This window comes from Oncorhynchus clarkii, chromosome 2, assembly GCF_045791955.1.
Source record: "Oncorhynchus clarkii lewisi isolate Uvic-CL-2024 chromosome 2, UVic_Ocla_1.0, whole genome shotgun sequence".
Taxonomy (NCBI): domain Eukaryota; kingdom Metazoa; phylum Chordata; class Actinopteri; order Salmoniformes; family Salmonidae; genus Oncorhynchus; species Oncorhynchus clarkii.
This window is the reverse complement of record NC_092148.1, coordinates 44,871,283-44,887,831: the sequence shown is the minus strand read 5'-3', so window position 1 is coordinate 44,887,831 and position 16,549 is coordinate 44,871,283.

Below are 16,549 nucleotides of genomic sequence, written 5' to 3'. Positions count from 1 at the left end.
GGGGGGCAGTATTGAGTAGCTTGGATGAATAAGTTTCCCAAACTAAACATATATTATTATTAGTATTGGATAGAAAACACTCTAAAGTTTCCAAAACTGTCAAAATATTGTCTGTGAGTATAACGGAACTGATATTGCAGGCGAAACCCTGAGGAAAATCAAACCAGGAAGTGGCTTCTATTTTGAAAACTCCATGTTCCATAGCCTGCCTTTGCTCCATTTAAAGGGATATCAATCAGATTCCTTTTCCTATCGCTTCCTCAGGGTGTCAACAGTCTTTAGACATAGTTTCAGGCTTTTATTTTGAAAAATGAGCGAGAAAGATAACGTTGCGTCATTCTATGGCCGGGTGCCAGCAGCGTTTTGTATGCGTAACAGAGTTTGGGCAGCCATTGCCTCTCCCTCTCCTACTGAGAAAGACAGTTGCGATTGATATATTATCGAATATATATTTTAAAAACAACCTGAGAATTGATTATAAAAAACGTTTGACATGTTTCTGTGGACATTACAGATAATATTCAGAATTTGTCTGCGTTGTCGTGACCTCTCTTTCCTGTGGATTTCTGAAAATAACACGCCAAACAAACAGAGGTATTTTGGATATAAAAATAATCTTTATGGAACAAAAGTACCATTTATTGTGTAACTGGAAGTCTCGTGAGTGAAAACATCCGAAGATCATCAAAGGTAAACGATTAATTTGATTGCTTTTTTGATTTGTGACCAAGCTACTTGATGCTAGGTGTTCATAATGGTTTGTTGAGCGATCGATAAACTTACACAAACGCTTGGATTGCTTTCGCTGTAAAGCATAATTTCAAAATCTGAGACGACAGGTAGATTAACAAAAGGTTAAACTGTGTTTTGCTATGTTGCACTTGTGATTTCATGAATATAAATATTTTTAGTAATATTATTTGAATGTGGCGCTATGCAATTCAGCGGTTGTTGATGACAATTATCCCGTTAATGGGATGGCAGCCATAAGAAGTTAAGAAAATGACTGTAAAAACTGTTAAATCACCTTGGATTTTTGAGGAATTAAAACATTGTATGGTTGAGAGGGATGAGGAAAAACCCACTGTTTCAGCCCAACTGATTGGCAAACGTAATGCAAATGAAGAAATCATGTGACTAAACTAAATAAAAATAAACCTCACTATGAACCAAAGATAAATTATATAAAGAAGCTTTGGGTCACCTTAATGCGTACTGTTAGCTAGGTAGCTAACATTAGCTGGCTGGCTCGATAGTTAACTTTTTATGGCTGCAGTGGCAGTATTGAGTAGCTTGAATGAAAAGGTGCCCATTGTAAATGGCCAGCTCCTCAGTCATAGTTGCTAATTTTTGCGTATTAGTATTAGATAGAAAACACTCAAGTTTCTAAACGTGTTTAAATTATGTCTGTGAGTATAACAGAACACATATAGCAGGCAAAAACCTGAGAAATTCCACTTCCTGTTGTTTTTTTCCTGAGGTGGCAGATTTTCAACCAAGCTCTCATTGAAATTACAGCGAGATATGGATGAGTTTTCACTTCCTACGCCTTCCACTAGATGTCAACAGTCAATAGAACTTTGTCTGATGACTCTAATGTGAAGGGGGGTCGAATGAGACAGGAAATAGTCACCACTGCCACGAGTTGACCATGCTTTCACCATGCGCGTTCACAGGGGAAGGACCTGCATTCCACCGGTCATCTGAAGTCATTCTCATTCTCCGGTTGGAACGTTATTCAAGATATATGTAAACAACATTCTAAAGATTTATTCAGTACATCGTTTGACATGTTTCTACTGAACGTTATTCAAGATATATGTAAACAACATTCTAAAGATTGATTCAGTACATCGTTTGACATGTTTCTACTGACTGTTACGGAACTTTTGGAAATTTCGTCACGTTCTAGGGGACGCGCCTTGTGACTTCAGAATTGTTTACCAAACGCGCTAACCAAAGTAGCTAATTGGACATAAATAACGGACATTTTCGAACAAATCAAGCATTTATTGTGGACCTGGGATTCTTAGGACTGCATTCCGATGAAGTTCATCAAAGGTAAGGAAACATTTATCATGTATTTTCTGGTTTCTGTTGACTCCAACATGGCGGCTAATTTGCCTTCTGTTCTGAGCGGCGTCTCAGAATATTGCATGTGTTGCTTTTCCCGTAAACTTTTTTAAAAATCTGACACAGAGGTATATCTATAATTCCATGTGTATAACTTATATTATCATCTACAGTTATGATGAGTATTTCTGTTGAAACCATTTGGCTATTCAAAAATACTTGATGTTTTTGGAACAATTGAATCTAATAACCCAATGTAAACTCAGATTTTTTTATATAAACATGAACTTTATCAAACAAAACATGCATGTATTGTGTAACATGAAGTCCTATTAGTGTCATCTGATGAAGATAATTCAAGGTTAGTGATTCATTTTATCTTTATTTCTGCTTGCTTTTTGTGAATGCTATATTTCGCTGGAAAATGGCTGTGCTTATTGTGGTTTGGTGGAGATCTAACATAATTGTTTGTAGTGCTTTCGCTGAATAGCCTATTTGAAATCGGACACTTTGGTGGGATTAACAACCAGATTACCATTAAAATTATATAAAACACATATGTTTAGGAATTGTAATTATGACATTTCTGTGGTTTGAATTTGGCGCCCTCTATTTTCACTGGTAGTTGTCATATCGATCCCGGTATTGGGATTGCAGCCATAACAAGTTAATATTACATGTAGTTATATTTTTCGTAGCTATCTCAGAATGCCATTTGCATTGCTAGTTATAGCCTTATGTTAGCTAGCTAACTAACATTGAACCTAGTTGGTTAGCTTTAGCTACCTGCAGATTCATACTACAGCATTTCAGACATGGTGAATGGCTAGGACAATCCATTTCTATTTCTAGTACTATTACTGTATGTTTTGGGATTAGGGTTCATTGTTTAGCTAGCTACATGACTAAACAAGACTCCACTTCGCCAGAATACATGATCCATCAAGTTAGCCAGGTGTGTCTTGGGGTGATTACAGCCATCTATTTTATTTAATTAACAAGTGTACTTTACTACCTTACTCACTCTGTTTAGCACATGGCCTCACAAGTGAATGCTTAAAGAGATGGGTGGGACTTAACCTCTAGGCTAGCGTGCCCAAAGTAAATTGCCTGCTACTCAGGCCCAGAAGCTAGGATATGCATATTATTAGTAGATTTGGATAGAAAACACATTGAAGCTTCTAAACCGTTTGAATGATGTCTGTGAATATAACAGAACTTATTTGGCAGGCGAAACCCCAAGGACAAATATTCCAGTCACTCTTTTCAATGGGCTTTCTATGGGGATCTAGATTTCTAAGGCACTTGCTTGCAGTTCCTTGGATGTTCACTTGCTCGCTTCCACTGGATGTCAACAGTCTTTAGAAATTGGTTGATGTTTTTCCTTTGTGTAATGAAGAAGTAGGGCAGTTCAGACCGAGGGTCGAGTGAAGTGTACTGTTTGTTAGAGGCGCATGACCTGAAAGCTCGCTCCACTTTGTTTTTATCCGCTATTGAACGCAGTTTATCCTGTCTTAAATTTGATCGATTATGTTAAAAAATACCTAAAGTTGTATTAGGAAATTTGTTTGAAATGTTTGGACAAAGATTACAGGTAATTTATTAGTTTTTTTGTAGTCATGTTGAGCGAGTTGGAACCGGTGTTTTTCTGGGTCAAACGCGCCAAATAAATTGACATTTTGGATATATAACAAAGTAATTAATCGAACGAAATGACCATTTGTGATGTTTATGGGACATATTGGAGTGCCAATAGAAGAAGCTTGTCAAAGGTAAGGCATGAATTATATCGTTATATCGTTATTTCTGAGTTTGGCGGGTTGAATTATGATTGTCTGTGTTTGTTTTATGGGGGGCGATCCTCAGATAATAGCATGGTTTGCTTTCGCCGTAAAGCCTTTTTCAAATCTGACATGTTGGCTTGATTAACAACAAGTGTAGCTTTAATTTGGTGTATTGCATGTGTGATTTCATGAAAGTTGAATATTTATAGTAATTTAATTTGAATTTGGCGCTCTGCCATTACACCGGATGTTGTCAAATCGATCCCGTTAGGGGGATTTGATCCCTAAGAAGTTTTTAAGAGGGTGTGAACGATGCTGAATGGGTGTAGACAAAGAAGAGCTCTCCATTAGGTGTATCAAAACATTCAAGGGCCATTCTCAAAAGTGAGGATACAAGTTGATCAACATTCAAAGCAGAATTTCTATCCCATTGTTCTTCAACTGCAGTGTATGATAAACCATTTTCTGTACCTTTTATCCAATGTCATTTGAAGAGAATCATTTAAAGAGACAGATGATACAAGGAGTAAAAGAGGATACAAGTATAAAACCAGAAGCAAACAAATGTGCAAACTTCACTACTAGTTATATCTCCCTTTCTGACCAACAAACACCCGACTTTAACCATGGCTTTGAGTAAGAACCTGTATCAGGACTTAATGATGGGTGTAGCCAATTACCACCTACAACATTCTCATGCCTGTTCTTAACACATGCTGTACAGTATTGTATTATAGGCTTATTAGGATTATTTGGACTAGAACTACGCACATTGTTACGCACCCAGCTTCAAACCATGACATGCGGCCTACACAATTATAAGATAGCGAATTTGATTTGAATTTTGAAATATAATAGTGCCTATTTTACGTTTTTATAATTAGTAGACATTAGTATTAGTAGACATTGTATCTCTTTCTCTATTGCTTCATTCCTTCTTTGAGCTCAACAGTTAAATTAAATATGTTTTGCTGTCCTTATCTTAAATCATTGTAATGACATTCTTGAGTAATATAGGACTAGAATAAGATACAGATGGCTTTCACTTCTCTTCACTAGGATTGAATGGTTATGGGTCTGAATAAATATCTGGTATAGCCTACCGCCATCATGCGTTCTCTCTTTTTTTCAAACTCCTCCCGAGTTTTTTCATCTGCTGTACATTCAGCAAACAAGAGCAAGCTTGCAAATTTCTTAGAATTTTCTATAGTATAAGAAATGCTCACAAAAATGTCCAACATGCTACAGTCTAGTTTTTCCTGTGATTCAAGAGCTAAGATGGAGAAAGGCTAGCGCAGAGCGGTGCGTAATGTGCAAGAAAACAAAGGCCATACTTTAGAAGCGTATGCATATTGCAGGCTAATACTGCATTGAATGTATTACCTGACACACGTACACACACATACATATATATATATATAAATGCCTTCGGAAAGTTCAAACCCCTTGACTTTTTCCACATTTGGTTAATTTACAGCCAGATTCTAAAATGGATTAAATACTATTTTTTTCCTCAGCAATCTTCACACAAAACCCCATGCTGCCAAAGCAGCATCTACTCTTCCTGGGGTCCAGCAAAATTAAGGCAGTTTATACAATTTTAAAACATTACAATACATTCACAGATTTCACAACACACTGTGTGCCCTCAGGCCCCTACTCCACCACTACCACATATCTACAGTACTAAATATGTGTATGTATAGTGTGTATGTTATCGTATGTGTGTTGCTTCACAGTCTCCGCTGTTCCATACGTTTTTTTTTTTTAATCTAATTTTACTGCTTGTGTCAGTTACTTGATGTGGAATAGAGTTCCATGTAGTCATGGCTCTATGTAGCACTGTGTGCCTCCCATAGTCTGTTCTGGACTTTGGGACTGTGAAGAGACCTCTTGTGGCATGTCTTGTGGGGTATTTATTTATCTTTTGTTTTTGACTAGTAACTGAAAGGTTGCAAGCTCGAATCCCAGAGCTGACAAGGTACAACTCTATTCTTCTGTCCCTGAACTGTTCCTAGGCCATTATTGAAAATAAGAATTTGTTCTTAACTGACTTGCCTAGTTAAATAAAGATAAAATAAAAAATCAAATAAATACAAAAATTCCTTGCCACCCACTCTGAAACAAATATCAAAGACTGGAAAACCTACAAACCTCAGATTTCCCACTTCTTGGTTGGATTTTTTCTCAGGTTTTTGCCTGCCATTACATTTCTGTTATACTCACAGACATCATTCAAACAGTTTTAGAAACTTCAGAGTGTGATCCATCCAAATATACTAATAATATGCATATCTTAGCTTCTGGGCCTGAGTAGCAGGCAATTTACTCTGGGCACCTAATTCCTCCAAGCTACTCAATACTGCCCCCCCGCCATAAGAAGTTAACTTGCAATGAAAATGACTTTGTGACAAAATTACCGACTCACTAATCATGTTCTATAGCAATCATCAGCTCGATCTCCCTTTCTGTCATGGCTGCAATCAAATGCCAGAATATCCCCCACCTCCATACTCTGCCTCCACCGGCCAGTCCACTGATTTTAAAACTGTCATCTTCTTCCGTGACAACTAAACTGTTGATTGCCATTTCTTCGCCATCACCATCATCAGAAGACTATTTAAAAAATATATGAAGTTAGTTAAGAACAAATTCTTATTTACGATGACGGCCTAGGAACAATGGGTTAACTGCCTTGTTCAGGGGCAGAATGGAAGATTTTTATCTTGTCAGCTCAGGGATTCAATCTAGAAACCTTTTGGTTATTGGCCCAATGCTCTAACCACCTGCCGCCCCTAAACTGGACTCCACAATGTCTGGTTCAATGAAAATGTTTTGACGCAAGTCAGGGATTCCTTCATCGTCTAATTCGTTTTCGGAGTCAGCATCTCACTGATCTTTGTCGATAGCACAGCTAAATTCAGGGCAGCAATGTTGTTGAGAGCAGTAGCAACACCTTTGCAGTTCTCGATGGCTACTATATCTTTCAAAAATGCAGCGGTAGCAAGGATTATCTAAAAATACTGAGCAGCTCATGTTATAGACAAAAGCATGGCAAACCAATCCGAATGAATCTCTCGGCATGTACAGCCCAGCCATTATCTCAGCCAATCATGGCCAGGGGGAAGGTTCCTGACTTTCTCTGTGGCTAAACCAACTAGGCTCGTGATTTAACAATTGTATTTATATTTACAAAGGGCTTACAAGTTTGTTTATTATAAGGCACATAAAAGTTCACATTCCAAAAGGTACAGTTGAAGTCGGAAGATTACATACACCTTAGCCAAATACATTTTAACTCATTTTTTCACATTTCCTGACATTTAATCCTAGTCAAAATTCCATGTCTTAGGTCAGTTAGGATAACCACTTTATTTTAAGAATGTGAAATGTCAGAATTATAGTGGAGAGTGATTTTTTTTCAGCTTTCATTTCTTTCATCACATTCCCAGTGGGGTCAGAAGTTTACATACAATCAATTAGTATTTGGTAGTATTGCCTTTAACTTGTTTAACTAGTGTCAAACGTATTGGGTATCCTTCCCACAATAAATTGGGTGAATTTTGGCCCATTCCTCCTGACAGAGCTGGTGTAACTGAGTCAGATTTGTAGGCCTCCTTGCTCGCACATGCTTTTTCAGTTCTGCCATTTCCTCTCCATACCTCTCCATAGCTGTGTTGATTTCTGCATGTCAATTCGGTGAGGTTTTATCACTGTTAAAATTCTTTCAGATGTACAAAAGTCAGCCAGCGAGTCAGCCTCCATCAGTCAATAAGATATCATTGACACCAAACTGATACAAACTGACAACCAACACACTTTGTCCAAGACGTTTAGAAGCCAACTATCACATATTTCAGAATAGGCCCAAAATTCACAGCGCCTTCTGTTTAACCTCTCTGAGCATGGCTGAAATTCCACAACACACGGTGATCGCTACATAAATAGTCATATTAAACATTCATGAAAATGCAAGTGTCTCACATGTATCAAAAGCCTTGAATCTTGCTAATCCAACTGCGTTGTCAATTTAAAAAAGGATTTACTGCAAAAGAATACGATACGAGTATAGAGCCCCATAAAAAACAACAATTTCAACCAGCACAGGCGTAACAAAATCACAAACTGCATTAAAATAAATAGTTTACCTTTGACGATCTTCGTCTGTTTGCAATCCCAATGCTCATTGTTACACAATGAATGATCTTTTGTTTGATAAAATACGTTTTTATAGCCTAACACGAAACATTTTGTGAACCGCTTGTGTCGTAAATTCCGTCTCATTCCATTTTCGACGACACATTCCAGATAAATAACCCACACAAAACGTGACTTTCCAAGTCATGTTTGGTTTCATTGCAATCAACTGGTTTGTTTGTAACACAACCAAACCTGATGGGCCATTTCGCGGGACATATTGACTGAAAGAAACCGATTTGAAGACAACAAGTAATGACATCACTGTGCACCAATGATATGACCGCTGTTTCGTTGATTGACTGTCTTTTCACCCAATGACCACTGATCGTCTTGAAATCTAGCTGGGTAGATAGCCAATGAGCTGAGGTAAACGGCAATATGCCATGTTTATGTGTTGCAAGACCAACCCATGTAGTAAGATCCAGCGTAAAGTGAGTCAGTCGCTATTGAAGTTTCTAAGTCAGGGAAAGCTAAATCTAAGTCTAGATATACAGATGTACACACAATTTTAGAATAAATTGATTGGGAAGGTGAGACAGAGATTGTTGTACAACGATTAATTTAGCGATTGTGGATGAGTGTTTTTTTGAACGGGAGAGGACATCGTTTTGTACTGTTAAGTTCTTATCAGTGTGTTCTTCTAATGCCCTTGTTTGAAATTAATAATATAAAATATTATCTGTGATTTTTATTTTATTTTAGAAGCAATATATAAACATGTAATGTCATGAAATGTGAGATGCGTGTGTCTGCCACCCCACCCAAACCCACATGAAATAGCCTATTTGAGGCTGTTGAGGAGAGGGCAGGACCACATCAATGGCCAAAGTGAAATGGAGTAGATACAGCTGGTCTGTTGTAATATAATAGAGACAGTAGATCTAGCTGAAATGTCATAATATAAAAGAGACAGTAGATCTAGCAGGTAATAATAATGTATTCAACCTTATGTTCTCTATATATATCTGTTTATTATACCTGTTGATACAGGGCTCATATGTGAAACTTTTCTAACTGAACATTTTCTTTCACAGTGACACTGACTCCGAATGGGAGTCTTATCCGGTGTCCTGTGTGAATTTAAGTATGCTCTCTCTAATTCTCTCTTTCTCTCTCTCGGAGGACCTGAGCCCTAGGACCATGCGTCAGGACTACCTGGCATGATGACTCCTTGCTGTCCCCAGTCCACCTGGTCTTGCCGCTGTTCCAGTTTCAACTGTTCTGCCTGTGGCTATAGAACCCTACACTGTTCATTTTTACTTTTGAGGTGCTGTCCTGTTGCACCCTCTACAACCACTGTGATCTCCACCCGGCACAGCCAGAAGAGGACTGGCCACCCCTCATAGCCTGGTTCCTCTCTAGGTTTCTTGCTAGGTTTTTGCATTTCTAGGTAGTTGTTCCTAGCCACCGTGCTTCTACACCTTCATTGCTTGCTGTTTGGGGTTTTAGGCTGGGACTATATAAATAGATTTGATTTGATAGAGGACTGAGGGCCTTACAAATATTGAAAGTGTGTAAATAGTTACCCATGTTATTTTGTAAATGTGTGTGTGTATATATATATATATTTTATTTCATATATTTTTTTATCAATAATTATTTTTTTCCCCATTTATAGAATACCATTTTGGTATTTTGTATATAGTTATTTGTTTCAAAATGTATACCTTGACCAATTTGGCCACTTGGGTACATTTTTGCTACTTGTGTGGGACACCTGGGTGACTTCATGATAAATGTCATGTAGCACACTCATTTTGGAAGTTATCATTCTGAAACTTTGCACAAGTACTGTTGCCCTCTTATAATTTTCACTGAAATTGTCCCCATCATCCTATCTGAATGTTTGTTTTATCTTGTTCATTTTAAAGATGATGAAATAAAAATGGTATGTTTTTTTTTCATTGTTTTATCTAAACCAGAACTATTGTGTTATATTCTCCTACATTCAATTCACATTTACACAAACTTCAGAGTGTTTTCTTTCAAATGGTACCAAGAATATGCATATCCTTGGTTCTGTGCCTGAGCTACAGGCTGTTAGATTTGGGTATGTCTTCAGGCGGAAATTGAAAAAAGTAGGGGGGGAGCTGTAATAGGTTTTAAGAAGAAGTGGATCTAATATTCCATGCATAACACTTGTATCTTTTATCAATGTTTATTATGAGTATTTCTGTAAATTTATGTGGCTCTCTGCAAAATCACCGGATGTTTTGGAACTACTGAACATAACGCGCCAATGTAAACAGATTTTGGGATATAAATGCATCGAACAAAACATACATTGTGTACCATGTAGTCATCTATGATTGTCATCTGATGAAGATCATCAAAGGTTAGTGATTAATTTTATCTCTATTTCTGCTTTTTGTGACTCCTCTCTTTGGCTGGAAAAATGGCTGTGTTTTTCTGTGACTAGGTACTGACCTAACATAATCGTTTGTGCTTTCATCGTAAAGCCTTTTTGAAATCGGACAATGGGGCTGGATTTACAACGGAGTAAAATACTTGTATATTTGAGGAATTTTAATTATGGGATTTTTGTTGTTTTGAATTTGGCGCCCTGCAATTTCACTGGCTGTTGACGAGGTGGGACGCTACTGTCCCACATACAGTGCCTTGCGAAAGTATTCGGCCCCCTTGAACTTTGCGACCTTTTGCCACATTTCATGCTTCAAACATAAAGATATAAAACTGTATTTTTTGTGAAGAATCATCAACAAGTGGGACACAATCATGAAGTGGAACGACATTTATTGGATATTTCAAACTTTTTTAACAAATCAAAAACTGAAAAATTGGGCGTGCAAAATTATTCAGCCCCTTTACTTTCAGTGCAGCAAACTCTCTCCAGAAGTTCAGTGAGGATCTCTGAATGATCCAATGTTGACCTAAATGACTAATGATGATAAATACAATCCACCTGTGTGTAATCAAGTCTCCGTATGAATGCACCTGCACTGTGATAGTCTCAGAGGTCCGTCAAAAGCGCAGAGAGCATCATGAAGAACAAGGAACACACCAGGCAGGTCCGAGATACTGTTGTGAAGAAGTTTAAAGCCGGATTTGGATACAAACAGATTTCCCAAGCTTTAAACATCCCAAGGAGCACTGTGCAAGCGATAATATTGAAATGGAAGGAGTATCAGACCACTGCAAATCTACCAAGACCTGGCCGTCCCTCTAAACTTTCAGCTCATACAAGGAGAAGACTGATCAGAGATGCAGCCAAGAGGCCCATGATCACTCTGGATGAACTGCAGAGATCTACAGCTGAGGTGGGAGACTCTGTCCATAGGACAACAATCAGTCGTATATTGCACAAATCTGGCCTTTATGGAAGAGTGGCAAGAAGAAAGCCATTTCTTAAAGATATCCATAAAAAGTGTCGTTTAAAGTTTGCCACAAGCCACCTGGGAGACACACCAAACATGTGGAAGAAGGTGCTCTGGTCAGATGAAACCAAAATTGAACTTTTTGGCAACAATGCAAAACGTTATGTTTGGCGTAAAAGCAACACAGCTCATCACCCTGAACACACCATGCCCACTGTCAAACATGGTGGTGGCAGCATCATGGTTTGGGCCTGCTTTTCTTCAGCAGGGACAGGGAAGATGGTTAAAATTGATGGGAAGATGGATGGAGCCAAATACAGGACCATTCTGGAAGAAAACCTGATGGAGTCTGCAAAAGACCTGAGACTGGGACGGAGATTTGTCTTCCAACAAGACAATGATCCAAAACATAAAGCAAAATCTACAATGGAATGGTTCAAAAATAAACATACCAGGTGTTAGAATGGTCAAGTAAAAGTCCAGACCTGAATCTAATCGAGAATCTGTGGAAAGAACTGAAAACTGCTGTTCACAAATGCTCTCCATCCAACCTCACTGAGCTCGAGCTGTTTTGCAAGGAGGAATGGGAAAAAATGTCAGTCTCTCGATGTGCAAAACTGATAGAGACATACATACCCCAAGCGACTTACAGCTGTAATCGCAGCAAAAGGTGGCGCTACAAAGTATTAACTTAAGGGGGCTGAATAATTTTGCACGCCCAATTTTTCAGTTTTTGATTTGTTAAAAAAGTTTGAAATATCCAATAAATGTCGTTCCACTTCATGATTGTGTCCCACTTGTTGTTGATTCTTCACAAAAAAATACAGTTACACATACAGAAATGTGGCAAAAGGTCGCAAAGTTCAAGGGGGCCGAATACTTTCGCAAGGCACTGTAGCTAAGTAAATGGAAGAATACTCTTATTGCAATGTAGGTGCAATAATAATAACCAGCAGGTGTATCTCATTGATCATCCCTAAAGCCAACACCTCATTTGGCCGCCTTTCCTTCCTGTTCTCTGCTGTCTGTGACTGGAACAAATTGCAAAAATCGTTGAAATTGGAGACTTTTATCTCCCTCACCAACTTTAAACATCTGCTATCTGAGCAGCTAACCGATCGCTGCAGCTGTACATAGTCCATCAGTAAATAGCCCACCCAATTTACCTTCCTCATCCCCGTACTGTTTTTATTTATTTACTTTTCTGCTCTTTTGCACACCAGTATCTCTACCTGCACATGACCATCTGATCATTTATCACTCCAGTGTTAATCTGCTAAATTGTAATTATTCGCCTACCTCCTCATAACTTTTGTACACAATGTAAATAGACTCTTTTTAATTTTTTTATTGACTTGTTTATTATTTACTCCATGTGTAACTCTGTGTTGTTGTCTGTTCACACTGCTATGCTTTATCTTGGCCAGGTCGCAGTTGTAAATGAGAACTTGTTCTCAACTAGCCTACCTAGTTAAATAAAGGTGAAATATAAAATAATAATAAAATCAAAAATGTCTTAAAAGAGCCTTTGGTTGTGCATATTGTAGTATATGGTGTTGCCAGGGAACAGCACCCTCTTCGAAGAAGTTGGAGGTAAAGATCTCCTGGGAGGTAAAGATGTGCACATGGATTGCCTCTCTTGCTGCGTTGTTGTACCCCATCCTTGAAACATCCTGCAGAGCAGCAAGCTTCTCCTCTGGCACATGGGGGCGAGCTGCAGATCCCCTCCTGGTCCTCGTGTCCATCCTCATGAAATTATGCAGGACACAGGTAGCCTTCACACACCTGAATTCCTCCAGGAGACAGTCCCAGATGGCCCTGGTCACCTAACCTTGTAGTGCCCTACATGTTAACTGTAGGCAATTGTTTTGAAGTAATCTCCAGTTACAAGGTATTTGTAGGAATATGGAAAGCAATTTAATTATTAGACTTTCACATCACCAGGTCATTGTGGATTACTAAAGTATAATATCCCTGATAACAAATCATGATAACATTGAATTGATAGATGCATGGGCACACATATGTGCATGTGTAGCATATGACAATAACAGGATCATATCAAGGATAGCATCACAAATTAATACATAAATACAACTCAAAGCTTGATTATGAGTTTATCATTTGAATCAGCTGTGCAGTGCTAAGGCAAAAACAAAAATGTTCAGGATCAGGACTGAGAACCACTGCTCTTCATTTAGACCTCTTCACATGTAGACAGGCTTTCATAGCTCTCTTTATCTGAGGACAGAAAACCTCAAGAAACAGACTTCATTATAGTCAAGTTACACCGCACTGAATATTATGTTTCTATTGTCTTCGTCCTCACTTCTAGGGACAGGAACTACACAAAAGTACCTGCCCTATCCAGAATAGCCTACTCTCTCACTTTGACAGTTGGGGTTGCTATCCTTTCACCCACCATAGCTGTTAGCTAGCTACCTGCAAATGCATTTGGAGTTTGTTTTTTACCGTGATAAATACATCAAGATATCTAGCTAATATGAAGTTAGGTAGCTAGTGATATTTAATTAACTTAGCTTGCTAATGTTATCTATACAGTATGTGAAGTTGGCTAGATAGCTAGCTAGCCAACTAGCTAGCTCATTTAGCAGCTCATTTGAGTTAGCCTGTGCTGTAGCTAGTTAGCTAATAATACATCGTTTTTTTTACATTTCCTAAAGATATTTACTGACTTGAACAGGTTCTGCCAGCCATGTGGACAATTGGAAACAGGGCAGCAAAGTTTGTTTATCACCAGAGCGTGTTGGAGGATATTACTATTGAACTATGTACCCATTTAAAAACCAGACCTTCATACAAACTTGCTATGCTGAATTCTTGATGCACAATCGAACGTCCTGCTATATGCTGCCTTATGCTGCCAGCACGCCCACAAGTGAGTCACAACGGGCGTCCTAAATGGCACTTTACCGCTATCTAGTGTGCATGCACTGTTAGGCCTACTTGTAGCTAACATTTTGGTTAAATTTACAGCTATTTCTGTGGCTTGAGACTGCTAGCTAACAGTAAATGGACAGGAGGGAGTATGCCAGACCCCACTAAAAGAGGCTTTGCCCCCCCCTATCCATGAATCTCTATCGACGTCCCTGGTGATGACCCAGACCTGATCTTGGATTTAAGGAAGCTGAATAGTAAATCACAATCATCATTCCAGCCCTTTTGGGATGAAGTGCAGAAGTATTTAAACGAATACACAGCTCAGGTCAACAATCGCAGACATGGGGAGTACCGGCAGGTACCTTTTTCTACAATAGTTGAGGACTTGCGTTTCACAGTGGGAAAGCGGCTTCCACCAGAAACTAAAATCCCATCAATACAGTGGCTATGACTGCAGTTTATACACAAGAATCCATGGTCCATGTCTGCTCTCCGGTACACAGGAATGTTTGACCTCAAGTTCATGATCCAGTCTCGGGTGATAAGAAAGGGACATCAAGACTCAAAGTGTGTTGCAGTACAGTGGAACTACATTAAACAGTTTGCCTGCATGTGGCAGAAGAACTGTGAAATGTAATGTGTGGATGATAAGGCAATCATCCCTGTCGGAGAACCTTGCCATTCTACAGGAATCTGTAATAGAAGCAGACATCCAAGCATTGCTCCTGTGAGTGGGCCAGCTATAGCAGCTACCGACCATGATTATCCCATCAGTAGACTTGTACCATCTGCTATGTTGATCCCAGACATCCCAGCATCTCAATCTAGTTCATTCTACAATGGGAAAGTTCATGTCACTGTCAAGGACAATATTTTTAACACACAGTTGAAAACCTCAGCAGGAGAGAACTACTACAACAATGAAGACAATGTCTCTCTCAACAAGTCAATCTTGATCATTTAATCTGATGGTGGGCCAGACCACAGAACCACATATGCCTCTGTTCAAGCATGCCACACACTTCTGTTTGTTCAACTGGATCTTGACATGCTTATCGCCTGTAGAACAGCACCAGGTGAAATCTGGGCCAACCCATCATAGAGTTAATTATTGGGTTAACACTTGGGGCTTCAGGGAACATTCCTGGCTAGGGAGGAGTTGGAAGAATCAAATGAGAAAAGTGTAGCACAACGACAAGCCTATGTAAAACAGCCACCAAACAAACATACCTGACAGAGGATTTTGAAAAGAGTATGCATCCTGTTGCAGCTCTTGTGAGTGGCCAGTTTGAGCGCCTGAAGTAGAAAGAAAGTACATCAGCCTGCAACACTGGAAGAAATTGCCAATATTGCACAACATCATTGATACAGAAGTTGACATGATGCATGACCTCGGCAGAAAAGGTCTTGACAAGGAACAGTACAAGCAATTCCAGGACAGACATTTCAAGATGTCACTATACATGGTACAGATCAAGAAATGCGAGGGAGAAGATCCATGCTGGTACTGCTTAATGAATCCTTCACGCTTGCCAGAAGAACAATTTAAGAAATTAAGTTTTGTGCCTGATCCAACATTGTCATCAGACTGACATGAGTACCAGAAATGTGATAATCTGTACAGCTTGGACACCACTGAAAGGATAGGCCTTCTCTGATACCAAATATAGATAATGTAAAGAGGAGTGCTGCCATGGTCAGTGCAAAGGTGAGAGCGACCATCAACTGTGTTGAATGTAAGAAACCAAGGTGCTTGTATGCCAAAAGCAAGCTGTCTAAAGAAGAACAGAAAGAAGTCCAACGCATTCGGGATGAGAACATTTTTACATGTGGGTCAGAGCAGATAGTTTCTTTCAAGGGGCTAACCTGTGGAATGCAAGTGGACACGCAGTATTACTCAGCAATCGCAGAGTCATTCCCAGATGTGTGTGTCCATTGTGGATGTCTTGAGGTGGTGAGGCTCAAATAACATGTCAGGCCAATGTGCCCAGTGTGTAAGCAAGAAGGAAAAGCAGTTCATTACGAGAGCTCGTATAAATCTGAAAAAGAAATGAACAGCCTAGAGACCAGAATAAAGGAGAAAACAGACCATGCTGTTGAACAGCAAAAAGCAGCAGGTGACCACAAAACATTCCGTCATTTTCATTTCCAGACGATGTTGAATCGCCATTGTTTGTTGACACCCAGTAGGTGATCAACTGCACATGGCCAACTTTAGCTATGGTGTCTTCTGAAGCTGTTCTTGATTTTTATCAG